Genomic DNA, 12,829 nt, shown 5'->3' with positions numbered 1-12,829 from the left:
AAATAAAACGTTTATTATTGTGAATGTAGTTTGCAGTGGTGTACAACTGCAATGCATCACACTGAGAGCTTTGTATTATTTTTGCACTTTGTATGTGGCTACTTAAGGTAAACTTTTTATAATTTTGTTGGATCTCATTGGATGTGCATCTGAGTGGGTATAATAGGCCTGATTTAGCATTTCAGGACACATATTCGAACTCAAAAAGGACAAATGGGGTTAGGAATCATGGGAATATAGATTTTCTGACCAGTGACACCTCCGATCCGAGATGTATGGCGTAAAAATGGGCCTGATATTATTGTGTGATTCTGCTAACACCCTAAACTTAGCAAACATTAAATAATATGTAGTATTAAACAGTGAATATTGAATACTAGGAGCCCATTTCTGCAAAATTTCTGTAAAATCTAATACACTAATTTAAACGTAATTCACTCTGAGGACTAATAATTGCTCTTGAAATGTTATTTTTTCGCAAGTTTTCCACAGCCAATAGTGTACAAGTAAAGGACAAGCAAATGTGCTCCTATAGCAGTGGTACATTTCGCTGAGCTATTTCATTGAATGTTTATCATCAGGTGGGCACGTGAACGGGGAAGCCTGACCTAAATTTACAGTACAATCTGATGTTACAGCAAGTTTGACCTGAACATTGCAAGGGAACACAGCATGTAAAAACCTTCATCAAAAAGGTAAGCAGCACTTTAGTGGGTTAACAAGCTGATGATTTAGTTATATATACTGTATATATAAACAGTCAAGGAAGAGCAAAACAAATCACATGACACCCAGTAATAATCCCAATATGAAAGAAACGTCCTTTCTGTCTTTCGGCGTGCAGTATTACATAGGCGATTACGCGGCGAGAGAAGGTTGGAGCAACCAAAATGTAATTGCTCGCTGGTGGTCGATGCAATTCTACAAGGGCATACACGATGGCCCAAGTGCATATGGACAGACTCATGCATAATGCATGTCCAGCAGTCATCTCCCTGAATCTGGCCCAAATGAACACTTAATTGTAATGGGAGACTGACCACTGTGCCCTTCCCTCGACACACAGCGTCGCATCCTCACAACGACACAACTCCTTTTTACCACTGTGTTTCGTCTCGATAACTTAATCATCACAATAGAGCACGCTGCCTCGTCATTTCAGGGAGCAGGTGTTTGGGTTATGTTGTGTCTCCAAACTGATGTTGTATTTCGGGTAGTTTACGCCAGTTTTACGTCAACTTTTTACAGTCGCGTGCCCCTTCAGACATTTGACCTGAAGCCATGTTCTCCCTACTCGTGCACACTTCAAAACATGAACCTTTTTATCTCAATTAACTTGAAATAGTGAACATAATTAACTGTTTCATTATTTTTATAGTAATTCTGGGTCAAAATGTGCATTTTGATAAAGTTTCACATGAGCACTGATAAATAGATAAGTCATCATCCTACAAATCTTTTATTCCAGTCTGATGTTGGCATCCTTCCGTTTGAATGGGTTGAATTTGAGCTTCACTTTTCTTGTCCGCTGACAATGGCTATGGTTTAAGTCTGCATATTCATCTAATACCAAATTGAAGGGGAAATTCTAACAGTCACAATAAAGCATTATCCGAAGTACAAAAGTACATACAACCAACGATAAAGCATAATTTTCGGGAGAATCCCCACTCACATTGACAGGTTTTCACCGCTGCGCCGTGCAGGGATTGGAACACCAACATAAATGGAATCTCCAACACTCTTAATGAACAAAATAATCATCAAAGTGACTTATTTGCTCATATAATGCACACAGAGCAATGAGCAACTTCATGCTTTGTCTCCTTTCCCTGAGGCGTTCAGGCACACTCGTACTTGTGAGTGTTAAGCGCTAATTGTTTTTCATTTTTATTCACATGCCCCACTTTGGGAACCTAGGCCTTAAAGGGTAGAAAACAAACAAAATGGACTTTGTACAACTGGACATTGTACGGCCAAAATGTGTGACTTTAGACCGGTTCAGCGAGTGTCAAAGCACACTTCTTTTCTTTGGCTTTTTTAAAATTGAAAACATTTCGAAAGGAGCAGTGTCAACAAGTGTTTTTACGACAAGAGGTTTTCCCATTACAGGTTTTGCCGTTTTTAATGATTCTTTTTACACTTGTACAACAATTAAGCATGTTAAAAAACGAGATGCGTGACGCATGTTAGCAGAAGTGTTGCAAAGCTTCACCGGATTTTGTTATGTTATTTGTCAGAGTGCATCAACAAGTAACACGTCTGCCCCGCCACGTCATTTCACGTGGTCCACGAAAGCCTGGAAAAAAATGTGCGTCAGTAAATCGCTTCACCTTTCTTGCTAAACGTATTTGCTCTTTCAATTTTGAAAGCTAAATTGTACCGCATGCAGTTGCATATCTTCGAAACAATCATGAATAAAGATTTGAATATCTGCTCGCCATGTTGACATATGAAATAAACACAAGTTATCTATCAATTTCTTTAAAAATATATCAATATAACAATAACAATCAAATGCACGGGCAATTGTATAATATCATGTGGCAATGACACATTTATATTCATATACAGTGTATTCGCTGTAAGCGGCCCTCTGAGGGTAGCCACAACTGTGATGTGGCCCTCAATGAAAAGGAGTTTGACACCACTGACTTACACTATCAGTCTTGTTCGAGAGATACAGGATACTGTTCAATCTGATCTTGTGCTGACTAATGAGGCTGAGTGATGCTCACATCTTTCATTAAAAGCAACCCAGTGAGGAAAAGGAAATACTGGAAAGGTTAAGTCAACACTCAATAGCGCCCGGTACACCCTTCATCTATTTAATACATTTCTTATGCTGACTTAATGAACCACACCAAGCCTTTTTGGGCTTTTTCATCAAATAGAAGGGGAGGCACGTATGAAATGGTAATAAGCACACACCGAGAAGGAAGGAGAAAGCGGAAGGGGAAGGTGTGAGGCGAGCAGCACCTATACCTGGAGGTGTGTGATCTCATTACAGCCTAAATTGCTATGTGCCAATAAATCCAAAAAGGCTTTCGTCCTGTGGAATTATTAGACACCCTGCATGCACACACACACACACACACACACACACACACACACACACACACGCAAGCACGCACACACTGAGATGACTGGTGAAGATTAGGTCTAAATTAGCCAAAGCACAAATTAAAGTAATAAATATTCTAATGAGTAATACTGGTCACAATAGTGGCTTGTTAATGCTAAAACAAACAATCCACACCTGTGAATAATTACATCACACACAGAGGGACTCATCGAAATGAAGAAAGAGGGCCGGGCTGAGTGTGACATCATTATGACCGTTTTAATCAATAAATCTGGAGCAGAGAGAGAAAGAGAATGACTGTGTCTACAAGTTAGTTGCTTTGATGGGATGCTGTAATGAAAGGAAATCTATTCATTTGGACTTTCTTTTTAAACAAATCAGCGCACGAGTGAAAAGGCATAATTCGTGTTTCATTTGTAGTCCTGTCATTGTGATGGCTTGTAGTCTCATGTTTAACTCAAACAAACCCTAGGCACTTTGTGTTGGGAGCCGTGCATCCCAGAGGCCCCCGGGGGCTCCTGGGAGAAGGTGAGAGAAGAGACAAACACACAGGAAGGGGGTTGGGGGGCAGAGGCACCAGTATGGGTTGTTTGTGTGGCAGAGTCCCCCTTCAGGCTCTACTGGAAAAGCTATCATCAGTGGTGGTGTCAGGGATTTGTAGCTTGTCTCTCTCTTAGATAGGCACACACGCACACGCACACACACACACACACACATTCAGTGACTCTGGGAAATAACTGCTCAGTGAGAGTGTAAGGGAGATGGAGTATGAAAAGGATGAAATAGTGTCTATTTTCTCCCCAGAGTGTCTATGTGGACTTGGGAGGTGATCACTTGCTGACTTTTATCACAGGACCTTAGGGTCCTTTGTCTAGTTGTGACTTGTATCTATTTTGGTGCTGTGGTGGCCTTGCATACAGTATACGTACTGTATGTGTCACTGCCTGCACAATAACACCGTGGACATGAATACGATCAAGTGTGTTTGGAGGAATGGTATCCAGAATACCTTCTTGTCACTTTGTGCATTCTTTGTGCATGTGAGGTCTACACTGACAAACGGAAAGGATGGCGCCTGCAGCAAGAATGTGCAGCGAGTTCAACAGGCATGTAACTGCAAAAAAGAATAACACAAAAATATGTTGCAAATCATAGATCTTGTCCCCGCACAAAATAATAATAAGCACCAAACAATATTTATCCAATAGATTAACTCATTCAATCCCAGCCATTTTTCAAAAGACAACCGGCCATTTTAGACGATTTCTGCTGATCTTTCAAGGCACATAGAATATTGTGTTCTATGGCTATATAAACATGGAACCTACCAAAAGAACGATTGGACTCCTGTCTTTCACCAGAAAGAAAAAAGTTGGTTTCTGCCTTTTCCATTCTTTAGTAATCAGCAGTAGAACATAGGTAAGTTTCAGGAACAGAAAAGGGAGAAAACCAGCTTTTTGTGAAAAGATACATTTCAAGCATAACTTTCACTTTGACACAAATATTTTTAGCTTTTGTGACAGCTCAAATATCTAAACAACTACGCCAACATAAACAACACAAAAAGGGTTGCTTTACATCAAAATAACAATTTATTTGCACATATAACACCATGAGCTATTTACAATTTTCACATTTGAAGCTGAACTATGTGTGTGCATGCGTGTACGCCTGTGTGTGCATGCGTTAAAATTTCCCTACAATGCGTAACCTTCTTTGCGCTACACTCCTCCGCGCTCTCTCACTTCCTTCTTCCTGCCATGTGTGATTTTTTTTCTGTTCACATGATCTCTGTTGAGCTCTTATCAAATACACTTCTGCCACCTTGTGGCCCATTTTATGGCTTAAAATTGCTCTGAAGTGGGGAGTTGCGTCATCACCTCTTTTTGCCTCTCTCGCCAAAAAATACTAAAGACATATAAATACGTTGTTGGGATCGGGCGTTCGGGATTATAAAAATGTATAAATACGTCTTTGGTATTGAATGAGTTAACCACAGTTAATTGTAAAACCTAAAAACAATACAACAAAATGACTAAGGTGAGTCCCAGTAAATATGCCTCTTGACTATGGCGAAAGTGTAAACAGAAGTTAACCACTGTTAATAGAAAGGGTCCAATTCTATAAAACACTACTTTCATAACTAAATTCACATGTGGTGATGCTAGAGTTTTCCCCGTTTTGAATGCGAGGCCTGTTCTGCCAAAAGCACCAAAAAGCACAACACTTGCTCTTCAGTTAATCCTATAATGTGGGCGGCAGTGGCTCAGGAGGTAGATAGAGCAGGTCGTCCAGAAAAGGTTGGTGGATTGCCCACCGCTTCCTCCACCCCTTGAGTTGTGTCCTTGGGCAAGACATTTCACCCAGCTTGCCTCCAGTGCCGCCCACACTGGTGTATAAATGTGAATGAATGTTTGGTGGTGGTCGGAAAGGCCGTAGGCGCAAACTGGCAGCCACGTGTTTCTATGTGACTCTACCCCAGGGCAGCTGTGGATACAGATGTAGCTTACCACCACCAGTGAGTGACTGTGGAGTGACTGAATAATGGGTTTCACTGTGCAGCGCTATGGGTATCTTAAAAAAGGTGCTATATAAATCTATATCTTTAAATCTACTGTATAACTATCTATAAAATGTTGGTCAAATTCCAGGGTCAGGGCCATCTGAATCTAGAAGTCCCATTATAATTCAATTCTCACATGCATCCGTTCATCCAGAAGTGGTGAACATGATGAAAGGTGAGTAAAAAAAAACCCAAAAAACGAGCTTCTGCTGTGGACTTGGGATGCAGCACACAAGGGCGGAAAAGGCCGAGTCCCATCTGGTCTTGGTTCAGTCGTGTTTACTGGAGAGTGGTGCCAATACAAATAACCCTGCTTGATGTTTGCTTGCATAAATTGTTTTGAAAGGCTTCACTAAAAGTTTTTGGGGCTGGATTACGGAGGGGAAGTAAAAGGAGGGGGTAACCGTGGAGGAATAATCCTCACCGAGTTGACAGTGAGATGTTTTTCCTACAGAAAGGATTGTTTTGGATTTTTTTTTTGCTCTCGGCCCCAAGCGGGTGTTGCAGGGAATTTGGGCTATGTGCTTGTTTTTTGTGAGTGCCTTTCTTCTTTCATTGTGGCGTCCATTTCAATATCATCAATGTAACATTTAACACATGTTCAAAGATCCTTGGAAAGTTCAGAAGCTTCATGTTTGTCCTATGTCGTTAGTTAAGGCGATAGTAAAAGTACGAGTAAGCAAATGTGTTGTGACCTCGATAATGTTTGACACAATAAATCAGTAAAATGTGCTCTAGGCATGTGATTTTTTTTGTTTTGAAAGCACACTACCATTCTGCAAATAAAAAGAGCAAGGAATTTCAAATCATTCTCTTAATACATTAAACGATCACGGACAAAAGAGACATTACATGTGCAGGAAGTCATTTTGTGCATGCGTGTAGAATCACATACTTTGGCTTTGTTGGCATCACAAAGGAAGTCTGATCTGAAAAAGCTTTCTCAGCAAGAACATGCGCCAATAAACACAACAACCAAGATAGTGTAAGTGTGTCTGGTCTATACATACTTGGCAATGAGATGACTGGCCAGGGGGGTCATCTGGGACTGCGGTATAGGGCCGAGCACTGAGGCTAAAGTCTTGTAGCCCCCAGTTCTCCCTCAGGGTGTGGGAGTCTTTGCCGCAGGCTTATCACTTCACACACATTGTCATTTCCTACAGTCTTTTTCCGTATTCGTCGTTGGTCACAAACTCTTCCTTCCGCCTTCCTCCCGCTCTCCGAGGCAGATCCTCCAGCTGTCGTCACACTGGTCCCGAGACTTTCCTACAGGAAGGAGAGGTCAGTGTTGTGAGTGAAACGCTGATAGCGGGAGGCTGATAGGAGAGTGCTACACTGTCAAATGACACCAGGCAGTCCCCTTTGGCCCCTGTCTTTTTGGGAACAGAACACCCAGGTGCAAAAACTGAAAGAGGAGCATGTCAAGAGGAGCACCTTTGTCATGACCTCATGCTCCAAACACCATCAGCTTTAAGGATTGCTTATCGAACTTTTGGACTTTAATGTAACATTCTCAAGGTACTGATAAGGCCAACAACATTTCCCATAGGAAATAATGAAAAAGGACAAAAATCCATTCCTGGGTTAACTTGTAAAAATAAGCTAAACTTAACATTAAGACGAAAACACAGCAACTCTCAAGTGGCACACTTATTTAACATGCTTAAGTCACACAAGTGTAAGAAGAAGATAACCACTCAAAAAAAAAAAAACAACACTAAATTAACTTTGCCTAGAAGTGATGATGCATATGGTCATGCTAGAGCAGGGGCATCATTATCGCACTTACGGTTGCCCTCAGAGGGTGTCTGTAAGTGCATTTAACATTGAAAACCCAATGTTGCATCTCTGCAAGTTATGTATGTTTTTGTACATTTACACAAACAGCAACTTTTCTAGTGGTGTGCAGGTTTGTATGATGTCAAAGGTAATATGTAATACACAATCTCAAGTCAAGGTGTCACTCTGCTCATTCTCTTGGGGAGGGAGGCCTCCGGTGGCGTGTGCACAGTAGTGACCTTATGACCCCATTACTATTCAGAACCAGCGGTGAGAAGAGCAGCGGCGTCGCATTCCCAGTCCAGTTCCTCCCAGTGTCCGTACATGACCCAAGTGGTGGGAAGGCGCGTTGTTTGGAGACTGCTGACACCCCCAACCCTCGCCAATACACAGTCACTTCCTCTTGGGAGATAGGCGGCCTCTGCTTTCTGTCAGTTTGTCCTCAATGGCAGACTCGGTGGGAATGCCCCCTCTTCCGCCCCACTGGAGACGCGGCTCATCCTCTTCTGTCGTCTCCCGTAATATTCCATGTCTTTCCCCTTCAGACCCCTCTCATCTCCTCCGGCCTGTCGGTCGATAGCGTTAATTGGCCCACTCAGTCACAGGTACATTGATTGCAGTCACTAATAAAAGGGCTATTGATTGGTACTTTGTATAACAGCGCTCCATGCAAGTAAGAGCTGCCCTCTAATACTATCCTGACAGCAACCTTTTCCTGTTTGCCCGTCTTCTGATGTCATAAATCATGTCGCTCGATTTTTTTTCCCTTCACATTCACACAAGGCTCTTGAGAGAATTTGCGGTTCCTTGTTTAACTTACATGTTTTTCCTCAACAAAGAGCATCACTACACAAAGTAATGATAATACACAACACATTTCTAGAGAATAACCTGCACAAGCTTTGCTGTACACATCACCACCATGTGTCCCGGTAGATGCCACTACTACACACACAATACCTGTAGGGCAGACGTGGCACCTGTAAAGCTGGAGTTTACAGTGGTATTAAACAAACTTTACAAATAGATGTGTAAATATAAGTATATTTGTGGAAAACATAACTTTATTTCCTTCCAAAGGTTGATAAAATATATTTCGCTATTATGAAAAAAATAAAAAAATATATAAATAAATCAAACACATTACCCCTAATGGATGCCTTGTACTCTCCGCACTTGAGTAAATGAACCTTACCGGCCACAATGTAAGCAATTATGGCAAAACAAGTAGTGAAATATTATTATGATTATTATTATTATGATTATTATTATGATATCACACTATATACTGTATAATATATTTTACATAAGTCTGGCTAGCCTGTGAAAAGCCGTTTAACCGTAAACAGACTCCATCTTCTATTTTTATCCCAATTAGCTGTTATTCCTAATTGAGCCGCCTTGAATCTTAAGTGAGTCGACGGCAGGTGTCGGGGGCTGTCAGGGGCGGGGGGGGGGGGGGTAAGATGCTGAAAAGTGGAAATGGGTTCTAAGTACGTCCATGAAAGATTTAATTATCCCTATTAAATATTCACTGATCAATGGAATTTGTTTTAGCCGATCAATAGGTGGCAAGGCTGGAGAAGGACAACGTGCATGAAGTTAGTATTTGCATTTCAAAGCAGGCGGTGTGACGTGGCCTCATTGGAAATCCATACCATTTTGTTAGGCTGTATTTCATATTTAGCGGCTTTATCCCCTTATCACTGACTGCTATTGATTCTTCTCTCTTTATTTACTGCCTGCAAACTGCCTTTTGTGACCACTATGTATATGTAGCCTTGCAAGGATTATACGAGAAGTGGATAACAATCATTCAACCCTACCGCACTTGTTGTAGTTGTGGAGATGCTCAGCTTGCATTCTTGCCAACATTTGGACAGGACTTGCCATCCTGTACTGTAAAGGTTCTGCTGACGGGTCTGTTCTCCTTCCTGACGACTTTATGATCTCCAAAGACCCTAATAGGAGTTCTCCAAATCTTCAAAACACTACAATTAAGACGGAAAGGAAAAGTCATTTCGTTGAAGCTAATTAAAGAGCATTAAGCTTATAGGCTGAGCTAAATGTAATACAATTTACTAGGTGACGCTTCTAGTTCCCAAAGCGAGACTGATGCTCGCTAAACCAGCTACTACCTAAAAAGCGTAACTACACAACCATGCAAAAATCTGACACTGTGCGTGCGCGCTCGATTTGGACAGTCTGTGAGGACGTCCTTAAAAATGCTATTTTTTCATAATATATCAAGTGTTTTTCATTCCTGTACACGTTTGTCAGGTAGATTACTTCTTCCTCTTCATTTTTGTATCGGATTTGTACTGCGTGTTGGACCACATCAACCCAAACGAGTGCTTTGAATTTTAAGTCCAACTTTAAGCCTTTCAAACTCATGAATCAGAGCTTCGAGACCACATAAAAGGTATATAGGATGTCAATTCAGTTTAATCTATCTGCAGATTAAATTTCATTCAAATCGGATGGTACAGAATAGTTTTTTTTTAAACCTGAAATTACTACGTCGTGTTTGCATTGTCCTATTTTCAATATGGATGTCTTGATTGTAAATATAAAAACAAATAAAATACACTTATCATTGGAACAAAATCATGCAAAAAAAAACATTGATTTTGTCAAATATGGAGTGGTTGGTGGACTTTATACATCCCTGTCAATAACATCTAGATATTTCTTGTGGTTAGTGTGGGGTGAAAACGAATACACAGCGTGCTGCTGCACTGCAGTGTGAGGCATATACAATGTTCCCTCGTTTATCGTGGGGATAGGTTCCCAAAATATCCCGCAATAAGTGAAATCCGCTAAGTAGCCACTTTCATTTTTTGATTATACATGTTTTAAGATTGTATAACCCCTCTTTATACACTTTATATACTTTTCTCAGACAGGCACATCACATTTCTCTCCTGTTTAAGCACTCTCAAAGAAGTTAAACCTTCGTTTGAATTTTAATGATCAACCTACAGGTAGGAGACAAGAAATTATTAAGTCACTCACGCCCATTTTTTCTCCTGTGACCTTGCCTTTGCGCGGCTTTTTTTTCCTTTTTAAAACATATTGCTGCAGTCGTTTGAACTGAACATTTGTTTACAAGCTAGCAAGCAACAAGCTAACGATGACACAGGCGGAGACACGCAGGTTGACACGAAGGAGATTGATTGACAATGGTCTACAGCCAATCAGGACGCAGAAATCAATGAGCTGTACAGACAGGCGTGGGAGGGAAGAGAGCGAGAGAGAGAGAGAGAGAGAGAGAGAGAGAGAGAGAGAGAGACACTCAACTTCCCACAATGCAATTCTTCTTAAAGAGCCAGGCTAACAGCGGTCATAAAAATAAATACATTTTTCAAAAAAGAAGCACTAAAAAAATTCAGTGAAAGATGAAACTTCTAAATGATGAATATGACACTTGATTTTTTTCCCTGGACTTTTTGATTACCAAAGAAAAATGTAAATGGCTACTCTGTTGACTTTTAAAGCAGATTTTCAAAGCCTAAGTTATTATATATCTTATAGTATGGTTGTACTTGCCAGGGTCCGTGGGTCGATCCTAGCTTTTGCCTTGACTCAATGTTAAAGTAATGGGGAACAAAGGCCCTATTTTCCAGAATAAAATCTGCTCTCACTTCTTTAATATTTGGGGTCGAGATGTGAATGAGGTATCAAATTCAAGTTCAAGTCATGCTTTAGCGGAATTAATCACAGACTTGATTTTTCATGTTTCAAAATGTTGTAACATTGCTACTATCTAGAAAACGCATTAAAAGAAAACTATAAATGAGTTTATTTGACAGACTTATCCCTAACAAAGGTATTCACTACATAGGATAGTCTTTCTTTCACACTTTTTCATGCTAATTTCCATTCTGTTAGCATAACTCAATAGGAGTTTCAACAATAAACAAAAAACGTGTTCTCTGTTATTTTGTTGACTTTCTAAATGAACACTTCTACTCTCTTCGGCTAAAAAGCACGCAAGCATCTTCCAACATCTTGAGGGCGTGGTCCAACAAAATCGGCTAACCAGCAAAACTCCATTTGATTGGATTTCACCGAACACGCAGGGCTCACTTTTCTGACCTGCAAAAACAAATGTTTACTGTACCACATTTTTTTCCACATTTTTTATTACAAAACATATATCCAATACTGGCATAACATCCACACATACAGCTACATTACATAATAACATCACAAGACTACAAGGTGGCATCGTGATGTCTCCACTGCACTTTCATGAAAGTGTCTGAATATGGTCATTATGCGCCAACACGATGCTCTGAAAACTGTAAAAAGAATGAGTAGGAAACAGGTGGCACTCCATTTGGCTGCTCAGTACAGTCTCCATTTGCAGGCCTGTCTATTTATCAAAGCAGTCCCGAGCCAGGAGAGCACGGGGGTCATTGGAGTTGACCTTCAGAGGTCCGATGGCTGCGTGACGCATCATCAGTGCCATAAGGATACATGAGCGCAGCACTGCCGCGCAGCTGCGAGGAAGGAAGTTCTGCACGAGGTAAATGTGTGTGTGTGTGTTGAACTGCGCATCTGTGGGTGCAAGTGCACATCTGTGAGTGTTGTGTAATATGTTATTTGTCATTATTTATAGGACAAGTATAATAACATATACTGTCTATCAAATTCATGCACTCACACCCTCAACATTAGGTACACACGCGCAGTCTAATGAGCTCTCGACTTTTTGATGAATGTTGCATTAAATGTCATCAGATGTATGTGCAGTATACCTAATGAAGTACCAGGTGGATGTACTACATACGCCATTCATGATTTTTTTTGGCATGCATGACGGGTTTGTGCAGATGTTTTTGTGTGTGCAATATTTTTACATTCATTATCACTGAGCATGGTTGCGTGGTGCTCCAGTAGCTTGCATGTTCTTCCAGTGCTTGCGTGGGTATGTATTTTAGGTTCATCTTATTGTCCATCAGCGTAAATGTGAGTGTGAATGGTTGTCAGCTCACCCGTGACCCCACTGAGGACAATCATCAGATTTTATATAGTATCTGTATTTAACTCATTTTCAACGCCTTTGTTTAAGTTGTTTTCAAAATTAATTAAATAAACAACAAATACAAATATGACTAATTTAAGTATTATTATTTATTTTATTTTATTATATTTGAGAGTTACATTGTTACATTTTTCATTAATAAATGAATTTATTAATTATAATTGTATTGAATGTATTTATTTATTTTTACTTTGTTGCTATTTATTTAAAATATTATGTGCATAATTTGTGATGGATTATTGTTCAACCGGACCCATCATATTTTATGTAGTATTTGTATTGAACTCATTTTCTATGCTTTCGTTTAAGTTATTTTTTAAATTAATTAAATAAACAACATGTACAAATATGA

General features: G+C 40.2%; 1 long non-coding RNA gene across 1 annotated transcript; it reads right to left on the bottom strand.

Moving 5' to 3' along the window:
• Window positions 1-4,545: 4,545 nt before the first annotated feature.
• LOC129178635 (uncharacterized) lies at window positions 4,546-10,590 on the bottom strand. Its single transcript, XR_008569820.1, has 3 exons — window positions 10,443-10,590; window positions 9,254-9,418; window positions 4,546-6,914 (listed from the first exon to the last, which is right to left on the bottom strand). It is a non-coding gene; the product is annotated as an uncharacterized LOC129178635 (long non-coding RNA).
• Window positions 10,591-12,829: the final 2,239 nt, after the last annotated feature.

The sequence above is a fragment of the Dunckerocampus dactyliophorus genome, chromosome 3, assembly GCF_027744805.1.
Source record: "Dunckerocampus dactyliophorus isolate RoL2022-P2 chromosome 3, RoL_Ddac_1.1, whole genome shotgun sequence".
Lineage (NCBI taxonomy): Eukaryota > Metazoa > Chordata > Actinopteri > Syngnathiformes > Syngnathidae > Dunckerocampus > Dunckerocampus dactyliophorus.
The sequence above is the reverse complement of the archived record's forward strand: the minus strand, read 5'-3'. Positions and strand labels throughout refer to the sequence as shown.